The sequence below is a fragment of the Phyllobates terribilis genome, unplaced genomic scaffold (assembly GCF_046119375.1).
Source record: "Phyllobates terribilis strain yellow unplaced genomic scaffold, ASM4611937v1 Scaffold_40__1_contigs__length_11209783, whole genome shotgun sequence".
Classification (NCBI taxonomy): Eukaryota; Metazoa; Chordata; class Amphibia; order Anura; family Dendrobatidae; genus Phyllobates; species Phyllobates terribilis.
The window spans coordinates 10,764,633-10,789,665 of record NW_027362800.1 but is presented as its reverse complement, the minus strand read 5'-3'; the positions used below and the strand labels follow the sequence as shown (position 1 = coordinate 10,789,665).

Sequence of the window (25,033 nt, the reverse complement as noted above, 5' to 3'; positions counted from 1 at the left end):
GGTAGACAGCTGCTCGTTCCACCCCCCCCCCGCCTTAATTGGTTCTCCTCCCTTCCAACGGTGTTGAGGCCGGTGGGAACAGCCGGGGGTTGAGGGTACTGTGCTAAAAGAGGTGGAGTTATGCAGATCTAAAACGCGTGGATTGCAGCAGCAGCAAGCCGAAAAGTGCAGGCATGTGAGGGATCTAGAGGTTGACAGCATGTCTTCTTAACGGGAGTCCAGGTGGCCATCTCCACAAAAGGACTTTTCAGAATCCTTGGGTGGCACCGTAGTCGGAAACCAATTCTGGTTATCGCTTCTCGGCCTTTTGGCTAAGATCAAGTGTAGTATCTGTTCTTATCAGTTTAATATCTGATACGTCCCCTATCTGGGGACCATATATTAAATGGATTTTTAGAACAGGGAGATGGAAAAAGAGCTTGCTCTGTCCACTCCACGCATTGACCTGGTATTGCAGTATCTCCAGGACCGGTGCACCCCTTCTTTAATGCAGTTTCTAAAATTAGAAAGAATTGAATTCAATGCTTTTTGTTCATTTTGCTTGTTTGTCGGATTTTGGGATGGACTCTTTGGCTTTGCTTTTCTTCTCCTCATTGGATTTTTCATGTTAAAAGTTGCAGAAGCCAGATGACAAGCTCATTTTGGTTCAACTTCAGCAACTGTGCATTGCATTGCCATGTAATGTAATGTAATGCAATGCTATCTATCTAGCTCTCCCTCTATACTTCCTTTTGGATAAACAGACATATTAGGCAAGCATTTTGGAGCTTTCACCTAAATAACTACAGGTGGTGAGATAAGCTGCACAATATAATTGACCTTTCAGTATATTGTTGCACACACACCATCTATTTAGCAAATGCCCTTGTTATCAACAGCAGCCTTTTAAACTCACCTGAGCTAACAGGTATGTGAGCTGGTTACTCTGCTGCGCTTAAAATTTCTTTTTTGGTTTGCTACAATGCCTTTTCTGAAACGTTGTCTCCCTCTGCTGGAACACTGACTTCTTTCATTTAATGCCTGCAGACTATAAAAGAGAAACCAACCCAAAAAGTTTGGTTGATTAGTCTGTGGCATTCTTTTAAACTGTTGCTTATGGCGGTCTCTGTGAGCTTCTCAGTGACATTCAGCCATCCAGGTATCCCGCCTGCAGTAGACGGAATGTGGCAATGGAACGCTGGCTGCGCGTGTCATAATAGGCTCTGAGCCTTTATATACCTGCGCACAGCAGCAGCCACCTTCAGTCTGCTGCTGGACAGCCAGCAGCAGCAGCAGCAGGAGAGGTAATTAATCAGCAACCCTCCTGCTAAGGGTAGACAGCTGCTCGTTCCACCCCCCCCCCGCCTTAATTGGTTCTCCTCCCTTCCAACGGTGTTGAGGCGGGTGGGAACAGCCGGGGGTTGAGGGTACTGTGCTAAAAGAGGTGGAGTTATGCAGATCTAAAACGCGTGGATTGCAGCAGCAGCAAGCCGAAAAGTGCAGGCATGTGAGGGATCTAGAGGTTGACAGCATGTCTTCTTAACGGGAGTCCAGGTGGCCATCTCCACAAATGAACTTTTCAGAATCCTTGGGTGGCACCGTAGTCGGAAACCAATTCTGGTTATCGCTTCTCGGCCTTTTGGCTAAGATCAAGTGTAGTATCTGTTCTTATCAGTTTAATATCTGATACGTCCCCTATCTGGGGACCATATATTAAATGGATTTTTAGAACAGGGAGATGGAAAAAGAGCTTGCTCTGTCCACTCCACGCATTGACCTGGTATTGCAGTATCTCCAGGACCGGTGCACCCCTTCTTTAATGCAGTTTCTAAAATCAGAAAGAATTGAATTCAATGCTTTTTGTTCATTTTGCTTGTTTGTCGGATTTTGGGATGGACTCTTTGGCTTTGCTTTTCTTCTCCTCATTGGATTTTTCATGTTAAAAGTTGCAGAAGCCAGATGACAAGCTCATTTTGGTTCAACTTCAGCAACTGTGCATTGCATTGCCATGTAATGTAATGTAATGCAATGCTATCTATCTAGCTCTCCCTCTATACTTCCTTTTGGATAAACAGACATATTAGGCAAGCATTTTGGAGCTTTCACCTAAATAACTACAGGTGGTGAGATAAGCTGCACAATATAATTGACCTTTCAGTATATTGTTGCACACACACCATCTATTTAGCAAATGCCCTTGTTATCAACAGCAGCCTTTTAAACTCACCTGAGCTAACAGGTATGTGAGCTGGTTACTCTGCTGCGCTTAAAATTTCTTTTTTGGTTTGCTACAATGCCTTTTCTGAAACGTTGTCTCCCTCTGCTGGAACACTGACTTCTTTCATTTAATGCCTGCAGACTATAAAAGAGAAACCAACCCAAAAAGTTTGGTTGATTAGTCTGTGGCATTCTTTTAAACTGTTGCTTATGGCGGTCTCTGTGAGCTTCTCAGTGACATTCAGCCATCCAGGTATCTCGCCTGCAGTAGACGGAATGTGGCAATGGAACGCTGGCTGCGCGTGTCATAATAGGCTCTGAGCCTTTATATACCTGCGCACAGCAGCAGCCACCTTCAGTCTGCTGCTGGACAGCCAGCAGCAGCAGCAGCAGGAGAGGTAATTAATCAGCAACCCTCCTGCTAAGGGTAGACAGCTGCTCGTTCCACCCCCACCCCCCTGCCTTAATTGGTTCTCCTCCCTTCCAACGGTGTTGAGGCGGGTGGGAACAGCCGGGGGTTGAGGGTACTGTGCTAAAAGAGGTGGAGTTATGCAGATCTAAAACGCGTGGATTGCAGCAGCAGCAAGCCGAAAAGTGCAGGCATGTGAGGGATCTAGAGGTTGACAGCATGTCTTCTTAACGGGAGTCCAGGTGGCCATCTCCACAAATGGACTTTTCAGAATCCTTGGGTGGCACCGTAGTCGGAAACCAATTCTGGTTATCGCTTCTCGGCCTTTTGGCTAAGATCAAGTGTAGTATCTGTTCTTATCAGTTTAATATCTGATACGTCCCCTATCTGGGGACCATATATTAAATGGATTTTTAGAACAGGGAGATGGAAAAAGAGCTTGCTCTGTCCACTCCACGCATTGACCTGGTATTGCAGTATCTCCAGGACCGGTGCACCCCTTCTTTAATGCAGTTTCTAAAATCAGAAAGAATTGAATTCAATGCTTTTTGTTCATTTTGCTTGTTTGTCGGATTTTGGGATGGACTCTTTGGCTTTGCTTTTCTTCTCCTCATTGGATTTTTCATGTTAAAAGTTGCAGAAGCCAGATGACAAGCTCATTTTGGTTCAACTTCAGCAACTGTGCATTGCATTGCCATGTAATGTAATGTAATGCAATGCTATCTATCTAGCTCTCCCTCTATACTTCCTTTTGGATAAACAGACATATTAGGCAAGCATTTTGGAGCTTTCACCTAAATAACTACAGGTGGTGAGATAAGCTGCACAATATAATTGACCTTTCAGTATATTGTTGCACACACACCATCTATTTAGCAAATGCCCTTGTTATCAACAGCAGCCTTTTAAACTCACCTGAGCTAACAGGTATGTGAGCTGGTTACTCTGCTGCGCTTAAAATTTCTTTTTTGGTTTGCTACAATGCCTTTTCTGAAACGTTGTCTCCCTCTGCTGGAACACTGACTTCTTTCATTTAATGCCTGCAGACTATAAAAGAGAAACCAACCCAAAAAGTTTGGTTGATTAGTCTGTGGCATTCTTTTAAACTGTTGCTTATGGCGGTCTCTGTGAGCTTCTCAGTGACATTCAGCCATCCAGGTATCCCGCCTGCAGTAGACGGAATGTGGCAATGGAACGCTGGCTGCGCGTGTCATAATAGGCTCTGAGCCTTTATATACCTGCGCACAGCAGCAGCCACCTTCAGTCTGCTGCTCGACAGCCAGCAGCAGCAGCAGCAGGAGAGGTAATTAATCAGCAACCCTCCTGCTAAGGGTAGACAGCTGCTCATTCCACCCCCACCCCCCGCCTTAATTGGTTCTCCTCCCTTCCAACGGTGTTGAGGCGGGTGGGAACAGCCGGGGGTTGAGGGTACTGTGCTAAAAGAGGTGGAGTTATGCAGATCTAAAACGCGTGGATTGCAGCAGCAGCAAGCCGAAAAGTGCAGGCATGTGAGGGATCTAGAGGTTGACAGCATGTCTTCTTAACGGGAGTCCAGGTGGCCATCTCCACAAATGGACTTTTCAGAATCCTTGGGTGGCACCGTAGTCGGAAACCAATTCTGGTTATCGCTTCTCGGCCTTTTGGCTAAGATCAAGTGTAGTATCTGTTCTTATCAGTTTAATATCTGATACGTCCCCTATCTGGGGACCATATATTAAATGGATTTTTAGAACAGGGAGATGGAAAAAGAGCTTGCTCTGTCCACTCCACGCATTGACCTGGTATTGCAGTATCTCCAGGACCGGTGCACCCCTTCTTTAATGCAGTTTCTAAAATCAGAAAGAATTGAATTCAATGCTTTTTGTTCATTTTGCTTGTTTGTCGGATTTTGGGATGGACTCTTTGGCTTTGCTTTTCTTCTCCTCATTGGATTTTTCATGTTAAAAGTTGCAGAAGCCAGATGACAAGCTCATTTTGGTTCAACTTCAGCAACTGTGCATTGCATTGCCATGTAATGTAATGTAATGCAATGCTATCTATCTAGCTCTCCCTCTATACTTCCTTTTGGATAAACAGACATATTAGGCAAGCATTTTGGAGCTTTCACCTAAATAACTACAGGTGGTGAGATAAGCTGCACAATATAATTGACCTTTCAGTATATTGTTGCACACACACCATCTATTTAGCAAATGCCCTTGTTATCAACAGCAGCCTTTTAAACTCACCTGAGCTAACAGGTATGTGAGCTGGTTACTCTGCTGCGCTTAAAATTTCTTTTTTGGTTTGCTACAATGCCTTTTCTGAAATGTTGTCTCCCTCTGCTGGAACACTGACTTCTTTCATTTAATGCCTGCAGACTATAAAAGAGAAACCAACCCAAAAAGTTTGGTTGATTAGTCTGTGGCATTCATTTAAACTGTTGCTTATGGCGGTCTCTGTGAGCTTCTCAGTGACATTCAGCCATCCAGGTATCCCGCCTGCAGTAGACGGAATGTGGCAATGGAACGCTGGCTGCGCGTGTCATAATAGGCTCTGAGCCTTTATATACCTGCGCACAGCAGCAGCCACCTTCAGTCTGCTGCTGGACAGCCAGCAGCAGCAGCAGCAGGAGAGGTAATTAATCAGCAACCCTCCTGCTAAGGGTAGACAGCTGCTCGTTCCACCCCCCCCCCCCCGCCTTAATTGGTTCTCCTCCCTTCCAACGGTGTTGAGGCGGGTGGGAACAGCCGGGGGTTGAGGGTACTGTGCTAAAAGAGGTGGAGTTATGCAGATCTAAAACGCGTGGATTGCAGCAGCAGCAAGCCGAAAAGTGCAGGCATGTGAGGGATCTAGAGGTTGACAGCATGTCTTCTTAACGGGAGTCCAGGTGGCCATCTCCACAAATGGACTTTTCAGAATCCTTGGGTGGCACCGTAGTCGGAAACCAATTCTGGTTATCGCTTCTCGGCCTTTTGGCTAAGATCAAGTGTAGTATCTGTTCTTATCAGTTTAATATCTGATACGTCCCCTATCTGGGGACCATATATTAAATGGATTTTTAGAACAGGGAGATGGAAAAAGAGCTTGCTCTGTCCACTCCACGCATTGACCTGGTATTGCAGTATCTCCAGGACCGGTGCACCCCTTCTTTAATGCAGTTTCTAAAATCAGAAAGAATTGAATTCAATGCTTTTTGTTCATTTTGCTTGTTTGTCGGATTTTGGGATGGACTCTTTGGCTTTGCTTTTCTTCTCCTCATTGGATTTTTCATGTTAAAAGTTGCAGAAGCCAGATGACAAGCTCATTTTGGTTCAACTTCAGCAACTGTGCATTGCATTGCCATGTAATGTAATGTAATGCAATGCTATCTATCTAGCTCTCCCTCTATACTTCCTTTTGGATAAACAGACATATTAGGCAAGCATTTTGGAGCTTTCACCTAAATAACTACAGGTGGTGAGATAAGCTGCACAATATAATTGACCTTTCAGTATATTGTTGCACACACACCATCTATTTAGCAAATGCCCTTGTTATCAACAGCAGCCTTTTAAACTCACCTGAGCTAACAGGTATGTGAGCTGGTTACTCTGCTGCGCTTAAAATTTCTTTTTTGGTTTGCTACAATGCCTTTTCTGAAACGTTGTCTCCCTCTGCTGGAACACTGACTTCTTTCATTTAATGCCTGCAGACTATAAAAGAGAAACCAACCCAAAAAGTTTGGTTGATTAGTCTGTGGCATTCTTTTAAACTGTTGCTTATGGCGGTCTCTGTGAGCTTCTCAGTGACATTCAGCCATCCAGGTATCCCGCCTGCAGTAGACGGAATGTGGCAATGGAACGCTGGCTGCGCGTGTCATAATAGGCTCTGAGCTTTTATATACCTGCGCACAGCAGCAGCCACCTTCAGTCTGCTGCTGGACAGCCAGCAGCAGCAGCAGCAGGAGAGGTAATTAATCAGCAACCCTCCTGCTAAGAGTAGACAGCTGCTCGTTCCACCCCCACCCCCCGCCTTAATTGGTTCTCCTCCCTTCCAACGGTGTTGAGGCGGGTGGGAACAGCCGGGGGTTGAGGGTACTGTGCTAAAAGAGGTGGAGTTATGCAGATCTAAAACGCGTGGATTGCAGCAGCAGCAAGCCGAAAAGTGCAGGCATGTGAGGGATCTAGAGGTTGACAGCATGTCTTCTTAACGGGAGTCCAGGTGGCCATCTCCACAAATGGACTTTTCAGAATCCTTGGGTGGCACCGTAGTCGGAAACCAATTCTGGTTATCGCTTCTCGGCCTTTTGGCTAAGATCAAGTGTAGTATCTGTTCTTATCAGTTTAATATCTGATACGTCCCCTATCTGGGGACCATATATTAAATGGATTTTTAGAACAGGGAGATGGAAAAAGAGCTTGCTCTGTCCACTCCACGCATTGACCTGGTATTGCAGTATCTCCAGGACCGGTGCACCCCTTCTTTAATGCAGTTTCTAAAATCAGAAAGAATTGAATTCAATGCTTTTTGTTCATTTTGCTTGTTTGTCGGATTTTGGGATGGACTCTTTGGCTTTGCTTTTCTTCTCCTCATTGGATTTTTCATGTTAAAAGTTGCAGAAGCCAGATGACAAGCTCATTTTGGTTCAACTTCAGCAACTGTGCATTGCATTGCCATGTAATGTAATGTAATGCAATGCTATCTATCTAGCTCTCCCTCTATACTTCCTTTTGGATAAACAGACATATTAGGCAAGCATTTTGGAGCTTTCACCTAAATAACTACAGGTGGTGAGATAAGCTGCACAATATAATTGACCTTTCAGTATATTGTTGCACACACACCATCTATTTAGCAAATGCCCTTGTTATCAACAGCAGCCTTTTAAACTCACCTGAGCTAACAGGTATGTGAGCTGGTTACTCTGCTGAGCTTAAAATTTCTTTTTTGGTTTGCTACAATGCCTTTTCTGAAACGTTGTCTCCCTCTGCTGGAACACTGACTTCTTTCATTTAATGCCTGCAGACTATAAAAGAGAAACCAACCCAAAAAGTTTGGTTGATTAGTCTGTGGCATTCTTTTAAACTGTTGCTTATGGCGGTCTCTGTGAGCTTCTCAGTGACATTCAGCCATCCAGGTATCCCGCCTGCAGTAGACGGAATGTGGCAATGGAACGCTGGCTGCGCGTGTCATAATAGGCTCTGAGCCTTTATATACCTGCGCACAGCAGCAGCCACCTTCAGTCTGCTGCTGGACAGCCAGCAGCAGCAGCAGCAGGAGAGGTAATTAATCAGCAACCCTCCTGCTAAGGGTAGACAGCTGCTCGTTCCACCCCGCCCCCCGCCTTAATTGGTTCTCCTCCCTTCCAACGGTGTTGAGGCGGGTGGGAACAGCCGGGGGTTGAGGGTACTGTGCTAAAAGAGGTGGAGTTATGCAGATCTAAAACGCGTGGATTGCAGCAGCAGCAAGCCGAAAAGTGCAGGCATGTGAGGGATCTAGAGGTTGACAGCATGTCTTCTTAACGGGAGTCCAGGTGGCCATCTCCACAAATGGACTTTTCAGAATCCTTGGGTGGCACCGTAGTCGGAAACCAATTCTGGTTATCGCTTCTCGGCCTTTTGGCTAAGATCAAGTGTAGTATCTGTTCTTATCAGTTTAATATCTGATACGTCCCCTATCTGGGGACCATATATTAAATGGATTTTTAGAACAGGGAGATGGAAAAAGAGCTTGCTCTGTCCACTCCACGCATTGACCTGGTATTGCAGTATCTCCAGGACCGGTGCACCCCTTCTTTAATGCAGTTTCTAAAATCAGAAAGAATTGAATTCAATGCTTTTTGTTCATTTTGCTTGTTTGTCGGATTTTGGGATGGACTCTTTGGCTTTGCTTTTCTTCTCCTCATTGGATTTTTCATGTTAAAAGTTGCAGAAGCCAGATGACAAGCTCATTTTGGTTCAACTTCAGCAACTGTGCATTGCATTGCCATGTAATGTAATGTAATGCAATGCTATCTATCTAGCTCTCCCTCTATACTTCCTTTTGGATAAACAGACATATTAGGCAAGCATTTTGGAGCTTTCACCTAAATAACTACAGGTGGTGAGATAAGCTGCACAATATAATTGACCTTTCAGTATATTGTTGCACACACACCTTCTATTTAGCAAATGCCCTTGTTATCAACAGCAGCCTTTTAAACTCACCTGAGCTAACAGGTATGTGAGCTGGTTACTCTGCTGCGCTTAAAATTTCTTTTTTGGTTTGCTACAATGCCTTTTCTGAAACGTTGTCTCCCTCTGCTGGAACACTGACTTCTTTCATTTAATGCCTGCAGACTATAAAAGAGAAACCAACCCAAAAAGTTTGGTTGATTAGTCTGTGGCATTCTTTTAAACTGTTGCTTATGGCGGTCTCTGTGAGCTTCTCAGTGACATTCAGCCATCCAGGTATCCCGCCTGCAGTAGACGGAATGTGGCAATGGAACGCTGGCTGCGCGTGTCATAATAGGCTCTGAGCCTTTATATACCTGCGCACAGCAGCAGCCACCTTCAGTCTGCTGCTGGACAGCCAGCAGCAGCAGCAGCAGGAGAGGTAATTAATCAGCAACCCTCCTGCTAAGGGTAGACAGCTGCTCGTTCCACCCCCCCCCCGCCTTAATTGGTTCTCCTCCCTTCCAACGGTGTTGAGGCGGGTGGGAACAGCCGGGGGTTGAGGGTACTGTGCTAAAAGAGGTGGAGTTATGCAGATCTAAAACGCGTGGATTGCAGCAGCAGCAAGCCGAAAAGTGCAGGCATGTGAGGGATCTAGAGGTTGACAGCATGTCTTCTTAACGGGAGTCCAGGTGGCCATCTCCACAAATGGACTTTTCAGAATCCTTGGGTGGCACCGTAGTCGGAAACCAATTCTGGTTATCGCTTCTCGGCCTTTTGGCTAAGATCAAGTGTAGTATCTGTTCTTATCAGTTTAATATCTGATACGTCCCCTATCTGGGGACCATATATTAAATGGATTTTTAGAACAGGGAGATGGAAAAAGAGCTTGCTCTGTCCACTCCACGCATTGACCTGGTATTGCAGTATCTCCAGGACCGGTGCACCCCTTCTTTAATGCAGTTTCTAAAATCAGAAAGAATTGAATTCAATGCTTTTTGTTCATTTTGCTTGTTTGTCGGATTTTGGGATGGACTCTTTGGCTTTGCTTTTCTTCTCCTCATTGGATTTTTCATGTTAAAAGTTGCAGAAGCCAGATGACAAGCTCATTTTGGTTCAACTTCAGCAACTGTGCATTGCATTGCCATGTAATGTAATGTAATGCAATGCTATCTATCTAGCTCTCCCTCTATACTTCCTTTTGGATAAACAGACATATTAGGCAAGCATTTTGGAGCTTTCACCTAAATAACTACAGGTGGTGAGATAAGCTGCACAATATAATTGACCTTTCAGTATATTGTTGCACACACACCATCTATTTAGCAAATGCCCTTGTTATCAACAGCAGCCTTTTAAACTCACCTGAGCTAACAGGTATGTGAGCTGGTTACTCTGCTGCGCTTAAAATTTCTTTTTTGGTTTGCTACAATGCCTTTTCTGAAACGTTGTCTCCCTCTGCTGGAACACTGACTTCTTTCATTTAATGCCTGCAGACTATAAAAGAGAAACCAACCCAAAAAGTTTGGTTGATTAGTCTGTGGCATTCTTTTAAACTGTTGCTTATGGCGGTCTCTGTGAGCTTCTCAGTGACATTCAGCCATCCAGGTATCCCGCCTGCAGTAGACGGAATGTGGCAATGGAACGCTGGCTGCGCGTGTCATAATAGGCTCTGAGCCTTTATATACCTGCGCACAGCAGCAGCCACCTTCAGTCTGCTGCTGGACAGCCAGCAGCAGCAGCAGCAGGAGAGGTAATTAATCAGCAACCCTCCTGCTAAGGGTAGACAGCTGCTTGTTCCACCCCCCCCCGCCTTAATTGGTTCTCCTCCCTTCCAACGGTGTTGAGGCGGGTGGGAACAGCCGGGGGTTGAGGGTACTGTGCTAAAAGAGGTGGAGTTATGCAGATCTAAAACGCGTGGATTGCAGCAGCAGCAAGCCGAAAAGTGCAGGCATGTGAGGGATCTAGAGGTTGACAGCATGTCTTCTTAACGGGAGTCCAGGTGGCCATCTCCACAAATGGACTTTTCAGAATCCTTGGGTGGCACCGTAGTCGGAAACCAATTCTGGTTATCGCTTCTCGGCCTTTTGGCTAAGATCAAGTGTAGTATCTGTTCTTATCAGTTTAATATCTGATACGTCCCCTATCTGGGGACCATATATTAAATGAATTTTTAGAACAGGGAGATGGAAAAAGAGCTTGCTCTGTCCACTCCACGCATTGACCTGGTATTGCAGTATCTCCAGGACCGGTGCACCCCTTCTTTAATGCAGTTTCTAAAATCAGAAAGAATTGAATTCAATGCTTTTTGTTCATTTTGCTTGTTTGTCGGATTTTGGGATGGACTCTTTGGCTTTGCTTTTCTTCTCCTCATTGGATTTTTCATGTTAAAAGTTGCAGAAGCCAGATGACAAGCTCATTTTGGTTCAACTTCAGCAACTGTGCATTGCATTGCCATGTAATGTAATGTAATGCAATGCTATCTATCTAGCTCTCCCTCTATACTTCCTTTTGGATAAACAGACATATTAGGCAAGCATTTTGGAGCTTTCACCTAAATAACTACAGGTGGTGAGATAAGCTGCACAATATAATTGACCTTTCAGTATATTGTTGCACACACACCATCTATTTAGCAAATGCCCTTGTTATCAACAGCAGCCTTTTAAACTCACCTGAGCTAACAGGTATGTGAGCTGGTTACTCTGCTGCGCTTAAAATTTCTTTTTTGGTTTGCTACAATGCCTTTTCTGAAACGTTGTCTCCCTCTGCTGGAACACTGACTTCTTTCATTTAATGCCTGCAGACTATAAAAGAGAAACCAACCCAAAAAGTTTGGTTGATTAGTCTGTGGCATTCTTTTAAACTGTTGCTTATGGCGGTCTCTGTGAGCTTCTCAGTGACATTCAGCCATCCAGGTATCCCGCCTGCAGTAGACGGAATGTGGCAATGGAACGCTGGCTGCGCGTGTCATAATAGGCTCTGAGCCTTTATATACCTGCGCACAGCAGCAGCCACCTTCAGTCTGCTGCTGGACAGCCAGCAGCAGCAGCAGCAGGAGAGGTAATTAATCAGCAACCCTCCTGCTAAGGGTAGACAGCTGCTCGTTCCACCCCCCCCCCGCCTTAATTGGTTCTCCTCCCTTCCAACGGTGTTGAGGCGGGTGGGAACAGCCGGGGGTTGAGGGTACTGTGCTAAAAGAGGTGGAGTTATGCAGATCTAAAACGCGTGGATTGCAGCAGCAGCAAGCCGAAAAGTGCAGGCATGTGAGGGATCTAGAGGTTGACAGCATGTCTTCTTAACGGGAGTCCAGGTGGCCATCTCCACAAATGGACTTTTCAGAATCCTTGGGTGGCACCGTAGTCGGAAACCAATTCTGGTTATCGCTTCTCGGCCTTTTGGCTAAGATCAAGTGTAGTATCTGTTCTTATCAGTTTAATATCTGATACGTCCCCTATCTGGGGACCATATATTAAATGGATTTTTAGAACAGGGAGATGGAAAAAGAGCTTGCTCTGTCCACTCCACGCATTGACCTGGTATTGCAGTATCTCCAGGACCGGTGCACCCCTTCTTTAATGCAGTTTCTAAAATCAGAAAGAATTGAATTCAATGCTTTTTGTTCATTTTGCTTGTTTGTCGGATTTTGGGATGGACTCTTTGGCTTTGCTTTTCTTCTCCTCATTGGATTTTTCATGTTAAAAGTTGCAGAAGCCAGATGACAAGCTCATTTTGGTTCAACTTCAGCAACTGTGCATTGCATTGCCATGTAATGTAATGTAATGCAATGCTATCTATCTAGCTCTCCCTCTATACTTCCTTTTGGATAAACAGACATATTAGGCAAGCATTTTGGAGCTTTCACCTAAATAACTACAGGTGGTGAGATAAGCTGCACAATATAATTGACCTTTCAGTATATTGTTGCACACACACCATCTATTTAGCAAATGCCCTTGTTATCAACAGCAGCCTTTTAAACTCACCTGAGCTAACAGGTATGTGAGCTGGTTACTCTGCTGCGCTTAAAATTTCTTTTTTGGTTTGCTACAATGCCTTTTCTGAAATGTTGTCTCCCTCTGCTGGAACACTGACTTCTTTCATTTAATGCCTGCAGACTATAAAAGAGAAACCAACCCAAAAAATTTGGTTCATTAGTCTGTGGCATTCTTTTAAACTGTTGCTTATGGCGGTCTCTGTGAGCTTCTCAGTGACATTCAGCCATCCAGGTATCCCGCCTGCAGTAGACGGAATGTGGCAATGGAACGCTGGCTGCGCGTGTCATAATAGGCTCTGAGCCTTTATATACCTGCGCACAGCAGCAGCCACCTTCAGTCTGCTGCTGGACAGCCAGCAGCAGCAGCAGCAGGAGAGGTAATTAATCAGCAACCCTCCTGCTAAGGGTAGACAGCTGCTCGTTCCACCCCCCCCCCGCCTTAATTGGTTCTCCTCCCTTCCAACGGTGTTGAGGCGGGTGGGAACAGCCGGGGGTTGAGGGTACTGTGCTAAAAGAGGTGGAGTTATGCAGATCTAAAACGCGTTGATTGCAGCAGCAGCAAGCCGAAAAGTGCAGGCATGTGAGGGATCTAGAGGTTGACAGCATGTCTTCTTAACGGGAGTCCAGGTGGCCATCTCCACAAATGGACTTTTCAGAATCCTTGGGTGGCACCGTAGTCGGAAACCAATTCTGGTTATCGCTTCTCGGCCTTTTGGCTAAGATCAAGTGTAGTATCTGTTCTTATCAGTTTAATATCTGATACGTCCCCTATCTGGGGACCATATATTAAATGAATTTTTAGAACAGGGAGATGGAAAAAGAGCTTGCTCTGTCCACTCCACGCATTGACCTGGTATTGCAGTATCTCCAGGACCGGTGCACCCCTTCTTTAATGCAGTTTCTAAAATCAGAAAGAATTGAATTCAATGCTTTTTGTTCATTTTGCTTGTTTGTCGGATTTTGGGATGGACTCTTTGGCTTTGCTTTTCTTCTCCTCATTGGACTTTTCATGTTAAAAGTTGCAGAAGCCAGATGACAAGCTCATTTTGGTTCAACTTCAGCAACTGTGCATTGCATTGCCATGTAATGTAATGTAATGCAATGCTATCTATCTAGCTCTCCCTCTATACTTCCTTTTGGATAAACAGACATATTAGGCAAGCATTTTGGAGCTTTCACCTAAATAACTACAGGTGGTGAGATAAGCTGCACAATATAATTGACCTTTCAGTATATTGTTGCACACACACCATCTATTTAGCAAATGCCCTTGTTATCAACAGCAGCCTTTTAAACTCACCTGAGCTAACAGGTATGTGAGCTGGTTACTCTGCTTCGCTTAAAATTTATTTTTTGGTTTGCTACAATGCCTTTTCTGAAACGTTGTCTCCCTCTGCTGGAACACTGACTTCTTTCATTTAATGCCTGCAGACTATAAAAGAGAAACCAACCCAAAAAGTTTGGTTGATTAGTCTGTGGCATTCTTTTAAACTGTTGCTTATGGCGGTCTCTGTGAGCTTCTCAGTGACATTCAGCCATCCAGGTATCCCGCCTGCAGTAGACGGAATGTGGCAATGGAACGCTGGCTGCGCGTGTCATAATAGGCTCTGAGCCTTTATATACCTGCGCACAGCAGCAGCCACCTTCAGTCTGCTGCTGGACAGCCAGCAGCAGCAGCAGCAGGAGAGGTAATTAATCAGCAACCCTCATGCTAAGGGTAGACAGCTGCTCGTTCCACCCCCCCCCGCCTTAATTGGTTCTCCTCCCTTCCAACGGTGTTGAGGCGGGTGGGAACAGCCGGGGGTTGAGGGTACTGTGCTAAAAGAGGTGGAGTTATGCAGATCTAAAACGCGTGGATTGCAGCAGCAGCAAGCCGAAAAGTGCAGGCATGTGAGGGATCTAGAGGTTGACAGCATGTCTTCTTAACGGGAGTCCAGGTGGCCATCTCCACAAATGGACTTTTCAGAATCCTTGGGTGGCACCGTAGTCGGAAACCAATTCTGGTTATCGCTTCTCGGCCTTTTGGCTAAGATCAAGTGTAGTATCTGTTCTTATCAGTTTAATATCTGATACGTCCCCTATCTGGGGACCATATATTAAATGGATTTTTAGAACAGGGAGATGGAAAAAGAGCTTGCTCTGTCCACTCCACGCATTGACCTGGTATTGCAGTATCTCCAGGACCGGTGCACCCCTTCTTTAATGCAGTTTCTAAAATCAGAAAGAATTGAATTCAATGCTTTTTGTTCATTTTGCTTGTTTGTCGGATTTTGGGATGGACTCTTTGGCTTTGCTTTTCTTCTCCTCATTGGATTTTTCATGTTAAAAGTTGCAGAAGCCAGATGACAAGCTCATTTTGGTTCAACTTCAGCAACTGTGCATTGCATTGCCATGTAATGTAATGTAATGCAATGCTATCTATCTAGCTCTCCCTCTATACTTCCTTTTGGATAAACAGACATATTAGGCAAGCATTTTGGAGCTTTCACCTAAATAACTACAGGTGGTGAGATAAGCTGCACAATATAATTGACCTTTCAGTATATTGTTGCACACACACCATCTATTTAGCAAATGCCCTTGTTATCAACAGCAGCCTTTTAAACTCACCTGAGCTAACAGGTATGTGAGCTGGTTACTCTGCTGCGCTTAAAATTTCTTTTTTGGTTTGCTACAATGCCTTTTCTGAAACGTTGTCTTCCTCTGCTGGAACACTGACTTCTTTCATTTAATGCCTGCAGACTATAAAAGAGAAACCAACCCAAAAAGTTTGGTTGATTAGTCTGTGGCATTCTTTTAAACTGTTGCTTATGGCGGTCTCTGTGAGCTTCTCAGTGACATTCAGCCATCCAGGTATCCCGCCTGCAGTAGACGGAATGTGGCAATGGAACGCTGGCTGCGCATGTCATAATAGGCTCTGAGCCTTTATATACCTGCGCACAGCAGTAGCCACCTTCAGTCTGCTGCTGGACAGCCAGCAGCAGCAGCAGCAGGAGAGGTAATTAATCAGCAACCCTCCTGCTAAGGGTAGACAGCTGCTCGTTCCACCCCCCCCCCCGCCTTAATTGGTTCTCCTCCCTTCCAACGTTGTTGAGGCGGGTGGGAACAGCCGGGGGTTGAGGGTACTGTGCTAAAAGAGGTGGAGTTATGCAGATCTAAAACGCGTGGATTGCAGCAGCAGCAAGCCGAAAAGTGCAGGCATGTGAGGGATCTAGAGGTTGACAGCATGTCTTCTTAACGGGAGTCCAGGTGGCCATCTCCACAAATGGACTTTTCAGAATCCTTGGGTGGCACCGTAGTCGGAAACCAATTCTGGTTATCGCTTCTCGGCCTTTTGGCTAAGATCAAGTGTTGTATCTGTTCTTATCAGTTTAATATCTGATACGTCCCCTATCTGGGGACCATATATTAAATGGATTTTTAGAACAGGGAGATGGAAAAAGAGCTTGCTCTGTCCACTCCACGCATTGACCTGGTATTGCAGTATCTCCAGGACCGGTGCACCCCTTCTTTAATGCAGTTTCTAAAATCAGAAAGAATTGAATTCAATGCTTTTTGTTCATTTTGCTTGTTTGTTGGATTTTGGGATGGACTCTTTGGCTTTGCTTTTCTTCTCCTCATTGGATTTTTCATGTTAAAAGTTGCAGAAGCCAGATGACAAGCTCATTTTGGTTCAACTTCAGCAACTGTGCATTGCATTGCCATGTAATGTAATGTAATGCAATGCTATCTATCTAGCTCTCCCTCTATACTTCCTTTTGGATAAACAGACATATTAGGCAAGCATTTTGGAGCTTTCACCTAAATAACTACAGGTGGTGAGATAAGCTGCACAATATAATTGACCTTTCAGTATATTGTTGCACACACACCATCTATTTAGCAAATGCCCTTGTTATCAACAGCAGCCTTTTAAACTCACCTGAGCTAACAGGTATGTGAGCTGGTTACTCTGCTGCGCTTAAAATTTCTTTTTTGGTTTGCTACAATGCCTTTTCTGAAACGTTGTCTCCCTCTGCTGGAACACTGACTTCTTTCATTTAATGCCTGCAGACTATAAAAGAGAAACCAACCCAAAAAGTTTGGTTGATTAGTCTGTGGCATTCTTTTAAACTGTTGCTTATGGCGGTCTCTGTGAGCTTCTCAGTGACATTCAGCCATCCAGGTATCCCGCCTGCAGTAGACGGAATGTGGCAATGGAACGCTGGCTGCGCGTGTCATAATAGGCTCTGAGCCTTAATATACCTGCGCACAGCAGCAGCCACCTTCAGTCTGCTGCTGGACAGCCAGCAGCAGCAGCAGCAGGAGAGGTAATTAATCAGCAACCCTCCTGCTAAGGGTAGACAGCTGCTCGTTCCACCCCCCCCCCGCCTTAATTGGTTCTCCTCCCTTCCAACGGTGTTGAGGCGGGTGGGAACAGCCGGGGGTTGAGGGTACTGTGCTAAAAGAGGTGGAGTTATGCAGATCTAAAACGCGTGGATTGCAGCAGCAGCAAGCCGAAAAGTGCAGGCATGTGAGGGATCTAGAGGTTGACAGCATGTCTTCTTAACGGGAGTCCAGGTGGCCATCTCCACAAATGGACTTTTCAGAATCCTTGGGTGGCACCGTAGTCGGAAACCAATTCTGGTTATCGCTTCTCGGCCTTTTGGCTAAGATCAAGTGTAGTATCTGTTCTTATCAGTTTAATATCTGATACGTCCCCTATCTGGGGACCATATATTAAATGGATTTTTAGAACAGGGAGATGGAAAAAGAGCTTGCTCTGTCCACTCCACGCATTGACCTGGTATTGCAGTATCTCCAGGACCGGTGCACCCCTTCTTTAATGCAGTTTCTAAAATCAGAAAGAATTGAATTCAATGCTTTTTGTTCATTTTGCTTGTTTGTCGGATTTTGGGATGGACTCTTTGGCTTTGCTTTTCTTCTCCTCATTGGATTTTTCATGTTAAAAGTTGCAGAAGCCAGATGACAAGCTCATTTTGGTTCAACTTCAGTAACTGTGCATTGCATTGCCATGTAATGTAATGTAATGCAATGCTATCTATCTAGCTCTCCCTCTATACTTCCTTTTGGATAAACAGACATATTAGGCAAGCATTTTGGAGCTTTCACCTAAATAACTACAGGTGGTGAGATAAGCTGCACAATATAATTGACCTTTCAGTATATTGTTGCACACACACCATCTATTTAGCAAATGCCCTTGTTATCAACAGCAGCCTTTTAAACTCACCTGAGCTAACAGGTATGTGAGCTGGTTACTCTGCTGCGCTTAAAATTTCTTTTTTGGTTTGCTACAATGCCTTTTCTGAAACGTTGTCTCCCTCTGCTGGAACACTGACTTCTTTCATTTAATGCCTGCAGACTATAAAAGAGAAACCAACCCAAAAAGTTTGGTTGATTAGTCTGTGGCATTCTTTTAAACTGTTGCTTATGGCGGTCTCTGTGAGCTTCTCAGTGACATTCAGCCATCCAGGTATCCCGCCTGCAGTAGACGGAATGTGGCAATGGAACGCTGGCTGCGCGTGTCATAATAGGCTCTGAGCCTTTATATACCTGCGCACAGCAGCAGCCACCTTCAGTCTGCTGCTGGACAGCCAGCAGCAGCAGCAGGAGAGGTAATTAATCAGCAACCCTCCTGCTAAGGGTAGACAGCTGCTCGTTCCACCCCCCCCCCGCCTTAATTGGTTCTCCTCCCTTCCAACGGTGTTGAGGCGGGTGGGAACAGCCGGGGGTTGAGGGTACTGTGCTAAAAGAGGTGGAGTTATGCAGATCTAAAACGCGTGGATTGCAGCAGCAGCAAGCCGAAAAGTGCAGGCATGTGAGGGATCTAGAGGTTGACAGCATGTCTTCTTAACGGGAGTCCAGGTGGCCATCTCCACAAATGGACTTTTCAGAATCCTTGGGTGGCACCGTAGTCGGAAACCAATTCTGGTTATTGCTTCTCGGCCTTTTGGCTAAGATCAAGTGTAGTATCTGTTCTTATCAGTTTAATATCTGATACGTCCCCTATCTGGGGACCATATATTAAATGGATTTTTAGAACAGGGAGATGGAAAAAGAGCTTGCTCTGTCCACTCCACGCATTGACCTGGTATTGCAGTATCTCCAGGACCGGTGCACCCCTTCTTTAATGCAGTTTCTAAAATCAGAAAGAATTGAATTCAATGCTTTTTGTTCATTTTGCTTGTTTGTCGGATTTTGGGATGGACTCTTTGGCTTTGCTTTTCTTCTCCTCATTGGATTTTTCATGTTAAAAGTTGCAGAAGCCAGATGACAAGCTCATTTTGGTTCAACTTCAGCAACTGTGCATTGCATTGCCATGTAATGTAATGTAATGCAATGCTATCTATCTAGCTCTCCCTCTATACTTCCTTTTGGATAAACAGACATATTAGGCAAGCATTTTGGAGCTTTCACCTAAATAACTACAGGTGGTGAGATAAGCTGCACAATATAATTGACCTTTCAGTATATTGTTGCACACACACCATCTATTTAGCAAATGCCCTTGTTATCAACAGCAGCCTTTTAAACTCACCTGAGCTAACAGGTATGTGAGCTGGTTACTCTGCTGCGCTTAAAATTTCTTTTTTGGTTTGCTACAATGCCTTTTCTGAAACGTTGTCTCCCTCTGCTGGAACACTGACTTCTTTCATTTAATGCCTGCAGACTATAAAAGAGAAACCAACCCAAAAAGTTTGGTTGATTAGTCTGTGGCATTCTTTTAAACTGTTGCTTATGGCGGTCTCTGTGAGCTTCTCAGTGACATTCAGCCATCCAGGTATCCCGCCTGCAGTAGACGGAATGTGGCAATGGAACGCTGGCTGCGCGTGTCATAATAGGCTCTGAGCCTTTATATACCTGAGCACAGCAGCAGCCACCTTCAGTCTGCTGCTGGACAGCCAGCAGCAGCAGCAGCAGGAGAGGTAATTAATCAGCAACCCTCCTGCTAAGGGTAGACAGCTGCTCGTTCCACCCCCCCCCCGCCTTAATTGGTTCTCCTCCCTTCCAACGGTGTTGAGGCGGGTGGGAACAGCCGGGGGTTGAGGGTACTGTGCTAAAAGAGGTGGAGTTATGCAGATCTAAAACGCGTGGATTGCAGCAGCAGCAAGCCGAAAAGTGCAGGCATGTGAGGGATCTAGAGGTTGACAGCATGTCTTCTTAACGGGAGTCCAGGAGGCCATCTCCACAAATGGACTTTTCAGAATCCTTGGGTGGCACCGTAGTCGGAAACCAATTCTGGTTATCGCTTCTCGGCCTTTTGGCTAAGATCAAGTGTAGTATCTGTTCTTATCAGTTTAATATCTGATACGTCCCCTATCTGGGGACCATATATTAAATGGATTTTTAGAACAGGGAGATGGAAAAAGAGCTTGCTCTGTCCACTCCACGCATTGACCTGGTATTGCAGTATCTCCAGGACCGGTGCACCCCTTCTTTAATGCAGTTTCTAAAATCAGAAAGAATTGAATTCAATGCTTTTTGTTCATTTTGCTTGTTTGTCGGATTTTGGGATGGACTCTTTGGCTTTGCTTTTCTTCTCCTCATTGGATTTTTCATGTTAAAAGTTGCAGAAGCCAGATGACAAGCTCATTTTGGTTCAACTTCAGCAACTGTGCATTGCATTGCCATGTAATGTAATGTAATGCAATGCTATCTATCTAGCTCTCCCTCTATACTTCCTTTTGGATAAACAGACATATTAGGCAAGCATTTTGGAGCTTTCACCTAAATAACTACAGGTGGTGAGATAAGCTGCACAATATAATTGACCTTTCAGTATATTGTTGCACACACACCATCTATTTAGCAAATGCCCTTGTTATCAACAGCAGCCTTTTAAACTCACCTGAGCTAACAGGTATGTGAGCTGGTTACTCTGCTGCGCTTAAAATTTCTTTTTTGGTTTGCTACAATGCCTTTTCTGAAACGTTGTCTCCCTCTGCTGGAACACTGACTTCTTTCATTTAATGCCTGCAGACTATAAAAGAGAAACCAACCCAAAAAGTTTGGTTGATTAGTCTGTGGCATTCTTTTAAACTGTTGCTTATGGCGGTCTCTGTGAGCTTCTCAGTGACATTCAGCCATCCAGGTATCCCGCCTGCAGTAGACGGAATGTGGCAATGGAACGCTGGCTGCGCGTGTCATAATAGGCTCTGAGCCTTTATATACCTGCGCACAGCAGCAGCCACCTTCAGTCTGCTGCTGGACAGCCAGCAGCAGCAGCAGCAGGAGAGGTAATTAATCAGCAACCCTCCTGCTAAGGGTAGACAGCTGCTCGTTCCACCCCCCCCCCGCCTTAATTGGTTCTCCTCCCTTCCAACGGTGTTGAGGCGGGTGGGAACAGCCGGGGGTTGAGGGTACTGTGCTAAAAGAGGTGGAGTTATGCAGATCTAAAACGCGTGGATTGCAGCAGCAGCAAGCCGAAAAGTGCAGGCATGTGAGGGATCTAGAGGTTGACAGCATGTCTTCTTAACGGGAGTCCAGGAGGCCATCTCCACAAATGGACTTTTCAGAATCCTTGGGTGGCACCGTAGTCGGAAACCAATTCTGGTTATCGCTTCTCGGCCTTTTGGCTAAGATCAAGTGTAGTCTCTGTTCTTATCAGTTTAATATCTGATACGTCCCCTATCTGGGGACCATATATTAAATGGATTTTTAGAACAGGGAGATGGAAAAAGAGCTTGCTCTGTCCACTCCACGCATTGACCTGGTATTGCAGTATCTCCAGGACCGGTGCACCCCTTCTTTAATGCAGTTTCTAAAATCAGAAAGAATTGAATTCAATGCTTTTTGTTCATTTTGCTTGTTTGTCGGATTTTGGGATGGACTCTTTGGCTTTGCTTTTCTTCTCCTCATTGGATTTTTCATGTTAAAAGTTGCAGAAGCCAGATGACAAGCTCATTTTGGTTCAACTTCAGCAATTGTGCATTGCATTGCCATGTAATGTAATGTAATGCAATGCTATCTATCTAGCTCTCCCTCTATACTTCCTTTTGGATAAACAGACATATTAGGCAAGCATTTTGGAGCTTTCACCTAAATAACTACAGGTGGTGAGATAAGCTGCACAATATAATTGACCTTTCAGTATATTGTTGCACACACACCATCTATTTAGCAAATGCCCTTGTTATCAACAGCAGCCTTTTAAACTCACCTGAGCTAACAGGTATGTGAGCTGGTTACTCTGCTGCGCTTAAAATTTCTTTTTTGGTTTGCTACAATGCCTTTTCTGAAACGTTGTCTCCCTCTGCTGGAACACTGACTTCTTTCATTTAATGCCTGCAGACTATAAAAGAGAAACCAACCCAAAAAGTTTGGTTGATTAGTCTGTGGCATTCTTTTAAACTGTTGCTTATGGCGGTCTCTGTGAGCTTCTCAGTGACATTCAGCCATCCAGGTATCCCGCCTGCAGTAGACGGAATGTGGCAATGGAACGCTGGCTGCGCGTGTCATAATAGGCTCTGAGCCTTTATATACCTGCGCACAGCAGCAGCCACCTTCAGTCTGCTGCTGGACAGCCAGCAGCAGCAGCAGCAGGAGAGGTAATTAATCAGCAACCCTCCTGCTAAGGGTAGACAGCTGCTCGTTCCACCCCCCCCCCCCCCGCCTTAATTGGTTCTCCTCCCTTCCAACGGTGTTGAGGCGGGTGGGAACAGCCGGGGGTTGAGGGTACTGTGCTAAAAGAGGTGGAGTTATGCAGATCTAAAACGCGTGGATTGCAGCAGCAGCAAGCCGAAAAGTGCAGGCATGTGAGGGATCTAGAGGTTGACAGCATGTCTTCTTAACGGGAGTCCAGGTGGCCATCTCCACAAATGGACTTTTCAGAATCCTTGGGTGGCACCGTAGTCGGAAACCAATTCTGGTTATCGCTTCTCGGCCTTTTGGCTAAGATCAAGTGTAGTATCTGTTCTTATCAGTTTAATATCTGATACGTCCCCTATCTGGGGACCATATATTAAATGGATTTTTAGAACAGGGAGATGGAAAAAGAGCTTGCTCTGTCCACTCCACGCATTGACCTGGTATTGCAGTATCTCCAGGACCGGTGCACCCCTTCTTTAATGCAGTTTCTAAAATCAGAAAGAATTAAATTCAATGCTTTTTGTTCATTTTGCTTGTTTGTCGGATTTTGGGATGGACTCTTTGGCTTTGCTTTTCTTCTCCTCATTGGATTTTTCATGTTAAAAGTTGCAGAAGCCAGATGACAAGCTCATTTTGGTTCAACTTCAGCAACTGTGCATTGCATTGCCATGTAATGTAATGTAATGCAATGCTATCTATCTAGCTCTCCCTCTATACTTCCTTTTGGATAAACAGACATATTAGGCAAGCATTTTGGAGCTTTCACCTAAATAACTACAGGTGGTGAGATAAGCTGCACAATATAATTGACCTTTCAGTATATTGTTGCACACACACCATCTATTTAGCAAATGCCCTTGTTATCAACAGCAGCCTTTTAAACTCACCTGAGCTAACAGGTATGTGAGCTGGTTACTCTGCTGCGCTTAAAATTTCTTTTTTGGTTTGCTACAATGCCTTTTCTGAAACGTTGTCTCCCTCTGCTGGAACACTGACTTCTTTCATTTAATGCCTGCAGACTATAAAAGAGAAACCAACCCAAAAAGTTTGGTTGATTAGTCTGTGGCATTGTTTTAAACTGTTGCTTATGGCGGTCTCTGTGAGCTTCTCAGTGACATTCAGCCATCCAGGTATCCCGCCTGCAGTAGACGGAATGTGGCAATGGAACGCTGGCTGCGCGTGTCATAATAGGCTCTGAGCCTTTATATACCTGCGCACAGCAGCAGCCACCTTCAGTCTGCTGCTGGACAGCCAGCAGCAGCAGCAGCAGGAGAGGTAATTAATCAGCAACCCTCCTGCTAAGGGTAGACAGCTGCTCGTTCCACCCCCCCCCCCCGCCTTAATTGGTTCTCCTCCCTTCCAACGGTGTTGAGGCGGGTGGGAACAGCCGGGGGTTGAGGGTACTGTGCTAAAAGAGGTGGAGTTATGCAGATCTAAAACGCGTGGATTGCAGCAGCAGCAAGCCGAAAAGTGCAGGCATGTGAGGGATCTAGAGGTTGACAGCATGTCTTCTTAACGGGAGTCCAGGTGGCCATCTCCACAAATGGACTTTTCAGAATCCTTGGGTGGCACCGTAGTCGGAAACCAATTCTGGTTATCGCTTCTCGGCCTTTTGGCTAAGATCAAGTGTAGTATCTGTTCTTATCAGTTTAATATCTGATACGTCCCCTATCTGGGGACCATATATTAAATGGATTTTTAGAACAGGGAGATGGAAAAAGAGCTTGCTCTGTCCACTCCACGCATTGACCTGGTATTGCAGTATCTCCAGGACCGGTGCACCCCTTCTTTAATGCAGTTTCTAAAATCAGAAAGAATTGAATTCAATGCTTTTTGTTCATTTTGCTTGTTTGTCGGATTTTGGGATGGACTCTTTGGCTTTGCTTTTCTTCTCCTCATTGGATTTTTCATGTTAAAAGTTGCAGAAGCCAGATGACAAGCTCATTTTGGTTCAACTTCAGCAACTGTGCATTGCATTGCCATGTAATGTAATGTAATGCAATGCTATCTATCTAGCTCTCCCTCTATACTTCCTTTTGGATAAACAGACATATTAGGCAAGCATTTTGGAGCTTTCACCTAAATAACTACAGGTGGTGAGATAAGCTGCACAATATAATTGACCTTTCAGTATATTGTTGCACACACACCATCTATTTAGCAAATGCCCTTGTTATCAACAGCAGCCTTTTAAACTCACCTGAGCTAACAGGTATGTGAGCTGGTTACTCTGCTGCGCTTAAAATTTCTTTTTTGGTTTGCTACAATGCCTTTTCTGAAACGTTGTCTCCCTCTGCTGGAACACTGACTTCTTTCATTTAATGCCTGCAGACTATAAAAGAGAAACCAACCCAAAAAGTTTGGTTGATTAGTCTGTGGCATTCTTTTAAACTGTTGCTTATGGCGGTCTCTGTGAGCTTCTCAGTGACATTCAGCCATCCAGGTATCCCGCCTGCAGTAGACGGAATGTGGCAATGGAACGCTGGCTGCGCGTGTCATAATAGGCTCTGAGCCTTTATATACCTGCGCACAGCAGCAGCCACCTTCAGTCTGCTGCTGGACAGCCAGCAGCAGCAGCAGCAGGAGAGGTAATTAATCAGCAACCCTCCTGCTAAGGGTAGACAGCTGCTCGTTCCACCCCCCCCCCCCCGCCTTAATTGGTTCTCCTCCCTTCCAACGGTGTTGAGGCGGGTGGGAACAGCCGGGGGTTGAGGGTACTGTGCTAAA

The 25,033-nt window shown here is 45.1% G+C and overlaps 19 non-coding genes across 19 annotated transcripts; all 19 read left to right on the top strand.

Annotated features, from left to right (window-relative positions):
• The first annotated feature begins 291 nt into the window (after positions 1–291).
• LOC141190929 (U2 spliceosomal RNA) lies at positions 292–482 on the top strand. The gene has a single exon (XR_012264938.1). It is a non-coding gene; the product is annotated as a U2 spliceosomal RNA (small nuclear RNA).
• A 1,120-nt stretch (positions 483–1,602) lies between these two features.
• On the top strand, positions 1,603–1,793 carry LOC141190927 (U2 spliceosomal RNA). The gene has a single exon (XR_012264936.1). It is a non-coding gene; the product is annotated as a U2 spliceosomal RNA (small nuclear RNA).
• Positions 1,794–2,916: 1,123 nt separating this feature from the next.
• LOC141190926 (U2 spliceosomal RNA) lies at positions 2,917–3,107 on the top strand. The gene has a single exon (XR_012264935.1). It is a non-coding gene; the product is annotated as a U2 spliceosomal RNA (small nuclear RNA).
• Positions 3,108–4,229: 1,122 nt separating this feature from the next.
• LOC141190925 (U2 spliceosomal RNA) lies at positions 4,230–4,420 on the top strand. Its single transcript, XR_012264934.1, has one exon. It is a non-coding gene; the product is annotated as a U2 spliceosomal RNA (small nuclear RNA).
• A 1,123-nt stretch (positions 4,421–5,543) lies between these two features.
• Positions 5,544–5,734, top strand: LOC141190924 (U2 spliceosomal RNA). The gene has a single exon (XR_012264933.1). It is a non-coding gene; the product is annotated as a U2 spliceosomal RNA (small nuclear RNA).
• A 1,122-nt stretch (positions 5,735–6,856) lies between these two features.
• LOC141190923 (U2 spliceosomal RNA) lies at positions 6,857–7,047 on the top strand. Its single transcript, XR_012264932.1, has one exon. It is a non-coding gene; the product is annotated as a U2 spliceosomal RNA (small nuclear RNA).
• A 1,121-nt stretch (positions 7,048–8,168) lies between these two features.
• LOC141190922 (U2 spliceosomal RNA) lies at positions 8,169–8,359 on the top strand. Its single transcript, XR_012264931.1, has one exon. It is a non-coding gene; the product is annotated as a U2 spliceosomal RNA (small nuclear RNA).
• A 1,120-nt stretch (positions 8,360–9,479) lies between these two features.
• LOC141190921 (U2 spliceosomal RNA) lies at positions 9,480–9,670 on the top strand. Its single transcript, XR_012264930.1, has one exon. It is a non-coding gene; the product is annotated as a U2 spliceosomal RNA (small nuclear RNA).
• Positions 9,671–10,789: 1,119 nt separating this feature from the next.
• Positions 10,790–10,980, top strand: LOC141186358 (U2 spliceosomal RNA). Its single transcript, XR_012260645.1, has one exon. It is a non-coding gene; the product is annotated as a U2 spliceosomal RNA (small nuclear RNA).
• Positions 10,981–12,100: 1,120 nt separating this feature from the next.
• Positions 12,101–12,291, top strand: LOC141190919 (U2 spliceosomal RNA). The gene has a single exon (XR_012264929.1). It is a non-coding gene; the product is annotated as a U2 spliceosomal RNA (small nuclear RNA).
• Positions 12,292–13,411: 1,120 nt separating this feature from the next.
• On the top strand, positions 13,412–13,602 carry LOC141186346 (U2 spliceosomal RNA). The gene has a single exon (XR_012260634.1). It is a non-coding gene; the product is annotated as a U2 spliceosomal RNA (small nuclear RNA).
• A 1,119-nt stretch (positions 13,603–14,721) lies between these two features.
• On the top strand, positions 14,722–14,912 carry LOC141190918 (U2 spliceosomal RNA). Its single transcript, XR_012264928.1, has one exon. It is a non-coding gene; the product is annotated as a U2 spliceosomal RNA (small nuclear RNA).
• A 1,121-nt stretch (positions 14,913–16,033) lies between these two features.
• Positions 16,034–16,224, top strand: LOC141184960 (U2 spliceosomal RNA). The gene has a single exon (XR_012259666.1). It is a non-coding gene; the product is annotated as a U2 spliceosomal RNA (small nuclear RNA).
• Positions 16,225–17,344: 1,120 nt separating this feature from the next.
• On the top strand, positions 17,345–17,535 carry LOC141190917 (U2 spliceosomal RNA). The gene has a single exon (XR_012264927.1). It is a non-coding gene; the product is annotated as a U2 spliceosomal RNA (small nuclear RNA).
• Positions 17,536–18,652: 1,117 nt separating this feature from the next.
• LOC141191340 (U2 spliceosomal RNA) lies at positions 18,653–18,843 on the top strand. The gene has a single exon (XR_012265337.1). It is a non-coding gene; the product is annotated as a U2 spliceosomal RNA (small nuclear RNA).
• Positions 18,844–19,963: 1,120 nt separating this feature from the next.
• Positions 19,964–20,154, top strand: LOC141190915 (U2 spliceosomal RNA). The gene has a single exon (XR_012264925.1). It is a non-coding gene; the product is annotated as a U2 spliceosomal RNA (small nuclear RNA).
• A 1,120-nt stretch (positions 20,155–21,274) lies between these two features.
• Positions 21,275–21,465, top strand: LOC141185227 (U2 spliceosomal RNA). Its single transcript, XR_012259909.1, has one exon. It is a non-coding gene; the product is annotated as a U2 spliceosomal RNA (small nuclear RNA).
• A 1,124-nt stretch (positions 21,466–22,589) lies between these two features.
• Positions 22,590–22,780, top strand: LOC141190914 (U2 spliceosomal RNA). Its single transcript, XR_012264924.1, has one exon. It is a non-coding gene; the product is annotated as a U2 spliceosomal RNA (small nuclear RNA).
• Positions 22,781–23,902: 1,122 nt separating this feature from the next.
• Positions 23,903–24,093, top strand: LOC141190913 (U2 spliceosomal RNA). The gene has a single exon (XR_012264923.1). It is a non-coding gene; the product is annotated as a U2 spliceosomal RNA (small nuclear RNA).
• The last annotated feature ends 940 nt before the right edge of the window (positions 24,094–25,033 follow it).